Below are 6,045 nucleotides of genomic sequence, written 5' to 3'. Positions count from 1 at the left end.
TGCATGTCACATTGAACTCACACCACAAAGCGACATTTTTTCAGGAAACGTCTCGCACGCTTTACTGGGCTGGGGGTTAGGAAGATTGGAAGGTCATAGTGACATAGTATACGGTTCAAATCCATTCATATTTTACAGATATTATGTAAAGACATACCTGACTAAAATGAATCCATTGAAGCCAAGCAACAATACTAGTCTTGTGTGAATTTATTTTTTAATCAAAACTGACCTACATTTTGGACGACGTCTTTTCTGGATTTAGGGTAGGGTTCATAATAATGATACTGTCACCAGCATCCTCGGCCAAAGCAGTCGCAAATTGTTTTGTGATAATCAACAGATACCAACTAATACATTTATATGTAAAAAGTACTAGTATGAGTTCGTAATTTGGCTTAGAACTTCTTTTTTCAGAGGCAAGCGTCTGAAATGCTCGTGTATCACTCTTCATGGTATAGTTGAATTTTGACTGAGAAGAGAAAGTGCGCCCTAGAATATTTCTTGTTAACATCGATTTTTTATGTTTGGCAGGCCCCAAGCTTCCAAAAAATACCCATCTGGTAGAGTAGGCGTTTGGGAGCACGGTCAGCTTAAAAAGCGTACACGTGTCGAAACAGATAGACTGCAGTTAACGTTCGAAACTCAAAAGAATTTTTTTTAAATAGTTTAGTCGCAAAATGACTAATAATTAACAACATTATACGACATTTGCATTTTGACCACAATATGACACTTTAAACTGATCGAGACAGAGAGTGTTCTCTCTCTCAACAATATCTGTCGATAATCTGTGTCAAATGTCATATTTTGGTCAAAAGTTCAAATATTATACGTTTTTGTAGGGGCGGGGATGTAGCTCAGTCGGTAGCGCGCTGGATTTGTATCCAGTTGGCCGCTGTCAGCGTGAGTTCGTCCCCACGTTCGGCGAGAGATTTATTTCTCAGAGTCAACTTTGTGTGCAGACTCTCCTCGGTGTCCGAACACCCCCTCGTGTGTACACGCAAGCACAAGACCAAGTGCGCACGGAAAAGATCCTGTAATCCATGTCAGAGTTCGGTGGGTTATAGAAACACGAAAATACCCAGCATGCTTCCTCCGAAAACGGCGTATGGCTGCCTAAATGGCGGGGTAAAAAACGGTCATACACGTAAAATTCCACTCGTGCAAAAAACACGAGTGTACGTGGGAGTTTCAGCCCACGAACGCAGAAGAAGATACGTTTTTGTATTTTTGACCACAATAGGGCATTTTACGCAGATCGAGACAGTCGGTGTTCCTCCGAGACCGCGCTAGCTGTCATGGTGAACAATGACTGTCTCGATCTGTGCAAAATGTCATGTCTTGGTAAAAATTACAAATAACATTTATGTATCGATGGATTCTGGTTAAAAATTCCTTTTAGTTTTTACAATTGAACGCACACACTCATGCACTATTTTGTAGTCTCGGCTAGCCGCCTAAATATGAATTTTGGTCGGCCTCTGACGTCACATGGCTCAAAGAAGGGAAATTAAATGTTCAATCGACACATTATTATGTATCGATCACTTTCAGTTTTAGATTTGTTCTTCTTCTTCTTCAGCGTTCCAGAATTTTCTGGTTACGTGTGAGCTCGTTTGCCCATTTGGGGTCCCCACACTATGCTCTGAGAGCATAGTCAGCTTCACTCCGCTTTCGTTGAGTAGGCATGCTGAGTATTTTCGTGTTTCCATAACCCACCGAACTCTGACATGGATTACAGGATCTTTTCCGTGCGCACTTGGTCTTGTGCTTGCGTGTACACACGAAGGGGGTTAAGTCACTAGCAGGTCTGCACATAAGTTGACCTGGGAGATCGGAAAAATCTCCACTCTTAACCCACCAGGCGGCAGCGACCGGGATTCGAACTCACGACCTCCAGATTAGGAGGCCGACGTCTTACCACCACGCCACTGCGCCCGTCCTTAGATTTGTTCGATTGAAAGCACGCAAACGTACTCTTTTGTAGTCTCGCCAAGCCGCCTTAATATGACTTTTTTTCGGACTCTGACGTAACATGACCCAAAGAAGGCCAAATCCAATGTTCAATCGATACATAAAAAATTTACAGAAACATTGAATTGTATTTCAAGGAACAGCGCTATTTAAATCTTTGAACAAATATTTAACTTGGAATAAACATAATAAATACATGAAACTATAATTCTCGTCAATGCAGCTGTTTTGTGTTTGTTTTGTTTTGTAAAATACAGTAACTACATCATGCTGTCTCTCTCTCTCTTCCTCACTCTCCCTCTCTCCCTCTGTCCCTCTTCCTCTCTCTCTCTCTCTCTCTCTCTCTCTCTCTCTCTCTCTCTCTCTCTCTCTCTCTCTCTCCCGCTTTCTCTCTCTCTCTCTCTCTCTCTCTATTTCACTCTCTCTCTTTCTGTCTCTCTCTCTTTCACTCTCTCTCTTTCTCTCTCTCTCTCTCTATCTCTCTCTCTCTCTCGCCCTCTCCTTCTCCCCCCCTCTCTCTCTCCCGCTTTCTTTATTCTCTCTCTCTCACCCTCTCACCCTCTCCTTCTCCCTCACCCTCCTTCTCTCTCTCTCTCTCTCTCTCTTTCTTTCTCTCTCTCTCTCTTTCTCTCACTCTCTCTCTTTCTCTCTCTCTCTTTCTCTCTCTCGCTATCTCTCTCTCTCTCTCTCTCTCTCTCTCTCTCTCTCTCGTTCTATCTCATCCGCAATCTGCGTCTCTCTCTCTCTCTCTCTCTCTCTCTCTCTCTCTCTCTCTCTCTCTCTCTCTCTCTCTCTCTCTCTCTCTCTCTCTCTCTCTCTCTCTCTCGTTCTATCTCATCCGCAATCTCTCGCAGTTATTTTTTCCATAAATAATCTTTGTCAATTTCATTTCCTAAACGTATTTATAACCTTAATTATTTTTTCAATGTTTCGTTGCAGTAATAAATACCATGTTACAAAAACTAAACCAGCTTGGTGATTTTTGTATTTACATATTTGTTAGAGTGTAGACAATTACCGCACCCCCACCCCACATCCCTTTCACTTTTCTAATCCATCAGTGAGAACTGCAGACACATACAAATCATAAAGCGAAGCGTTATGCTCGTGTGAGCTATTCATGCGGGTGAACCCTTTCTGTGGTTGAAACTGGGCGTGAAACATTATTGTTAATAATTATGCATCTAGGGAGACATTTAATGTATAACAACCCTTACTAAAGGGATTTTTCGTCCCTGGAAGCACATTGCTTACTTTAGATATACCAGAAACAGAACCTGGCCACAAAACAAGAAGTACCTCAACAGAAGCGACCCGTGTTATTTTATTTGTTATGTCCATGCCCTTTCCAAAAGGAGCTTAATGTGGCTATTTAGCTCACTTTGGGATTGATCATTACTTTCACGCAGGTCAATTGTTGTTTGTTTGTTTGTTTGTTTGTTTGTTTGTTTGTTTGTTTGTTCGTTCCTTTGTGTGTTTGCTTGTTTTGTTTGTTTGTTCCTTTGTTTGTTTTTTGTTAGTTGGTTGGTCTGTTAGTTTGTTTGTTGGTTGGCTGGTGTGTTTGTTTGTTTGTTTCAGGATGGAGACCACTTTCAGATATTCAGCGAGTTTGTTTATTTTTTACGCGTATTATGAAACTACTTCTTAACAACGTGTCTTCAGAGCCAACAGCAATCGTCAGCAAGGCAAAGAGTGTCAGAAAGCGCCTTTAAAGCGATGTCATGATCATTAGAGTCTCTAATCATTTTAACGTCTCTCTCGCTGGCTTCAATGGGATCTCCCACCGCGTTCCGAAGCGTCAAGTTCCGTTTTGCTTCCATCTACATGGCGTGTTATTTTCGTGCTTAATGTTACACCCACGGTACTGGATTATTAATGGCTCGCTCCAATGTGCACATTGCGATAGCGATTGCGTGTGCTCGGCGTCTTCGTTGTCTTAGATTAAATATACCTTCCTGCGCGTGTAAAACATCATGCTATTTACCACCACATATCTTTCTAGGCATGTGTATGCAATACGAGCATCCGTTCGCTTGTAGACATTCTCAAAATTATACGAGCCGCCTTTTTGTGATGGTTGGTGTTGTTTTTGTTGTTTTTGTTTTTGTTTTTTACACGGTCAAGTTAATTTCGTGTCAGCGATCAGTTTTTAGCACAACAACTCGACTAAACACATCAGTCTGCAGTTGTATTCGTTCTTCATAGGAAACCTGGTCTCCATACAACTAACATTCAGTGTTTCTGCAGCCGTTCAAGGTATTTTACTGTACACATTCACAGCACTGTTTACATGCCGCTGAAAACTAATGAACGTACAACGACGACGACTGCACGATTAGGCACATTGTAAAGTGTGAATGGGGTAGAGCAAAGCAAAGCATTACACAAACAAATCAGGTGGTTTTTTCTGTAACCGAGATAAACCTAACTTACTTTTCCAGGGGCTCAGAAGTTGTAGAGCAGGTTTTACTACGGTGCATGCGACATGGCCGCGTGCAAGGTATCCTATATAATGGAGGCTCTTATTTTTAAACTACACGATGTGCAAGGTATATATCCTCAACAATGGAACCTCATTTCTAAACTGCACGATGTGCAAGGTATCCTCTGCAATGGAACCTCTCATGTTTAAACTACACGATGTGCAAGGTATCCTCTACAATGGAACCTCTCATGTTTAAACTTCACGATGTGCAAGATATCCTCTACAATGGAACCTCTCATGTTTAAACTTACACGATGTGCAAGGTATCCTCTACAATGGAACCTCTCATGTTTAAACTACACGATGTGCAATGTATCCTCTACAATGGAACCTCTCATGTTTAAACTACACGATGTGCAAGGTATCCTCTACAATGGAACCTCTCATGTTTAAACTACACGACGTGCAATGTATCCTCTACAATGGAACCTCTCATGTTTAAACTTCACGATGTGCAAGGTATTCTCTACAATGGAACCTCTTATGTTTAAACTACACGATGTGCAAGGTATCCTCTGCGATGGAACCTCTCATGTTTAAACTACACGATGTGCAAGGTATCCTCTACAATGGAACCCCTTATGTTTATACTACACGATGTGCAAGATATCCTCTACAATGGAACCTCTCATGTTTAAACTACACGATGTGCAAGGTATCCTCTGCAATGGAACCTTTCATGTTTAAACTACACGATGTGCAAGATATCCTCTACAGTGGAACCCCTTATGTTTAAACTACACGATGTGCAAGGTATCCTCTACAATGGAACCTCTCATGTTTAAACTACACGATGTGCAAGGTATCCTCTACAGTGGAACCTCTCATGTTTAAACTACACGATGTGCAAGGTATCCTCTGCAATGGAACCTCTCATGTTTAAACTACTCGATGTGCAAGGTATCCTCTACAGTGGAACCTCTCATGTTTAAACTACACGATGTGCAAGGTATCCTCTACAATGGAACCTCTCATGTTTAAACTACACGATGTGCAAGGTATCCTCTACAGTGGAACCTCTCATGTTTAAACTACACGATGTGCAAGGTATCCTCTGCAATGGAACCTCTCATGTTTAAACTACTCGATGTGCAAGGTATCCTCTACAGTGGAACCTCTCATGTTTAAACTACACGATGTGCAAGGTATCCTCTACAATGGAACCTCTCATGTTTAAACTACACGATGTGCAAGATATCCTCTACAATGGAACCTCTCATGTTTAAACTACACGATGTGCAAGGTATCCTCTACAATGGAACCTCTCATGTTTAAACTACACGATGTGCAAGGTATCCTCTACAATGGAACCTCTCATGTTTAAACTACACGATGTGCAAGGTATCCTCTGCAATGGAACCTCTCATGTTTAAACTACAGCTGCGGAGTTGCGGAGTAAAAAAAAAAATATGCGGAGAAAACTCTGCTCAATGCGGGGGGTAAACAGGTCTGCAAAAGGACATGCATACAAGATTTACAATATGAAAAGCTATCATCAGAATGTAAAGCTGTAATCAAAATGAAAAGCTATAATCAAAGTGAAAAGTGAAATAAAATGGGAATAATAAGGCTCTTATACATGC

The sequence above is a fragment of the Littorina saxatilis genome, linkage group LG7 (genome assembly GCF_037325665.1).
Source record: "Littorina saxatilis isolate snail1 linkage group LG7, US_GU_Lsax_2.0, whole genome shotgun sequence".
Lineage (NCBI taxonomy): Eukaryota > Metazoa > Mollusca > Gastropoda > Littorinimorpha > Littorinidae > Littorina > Littorina saxatilis.
Note: the sequence above shows the minus strand (reverse complement) of the source record.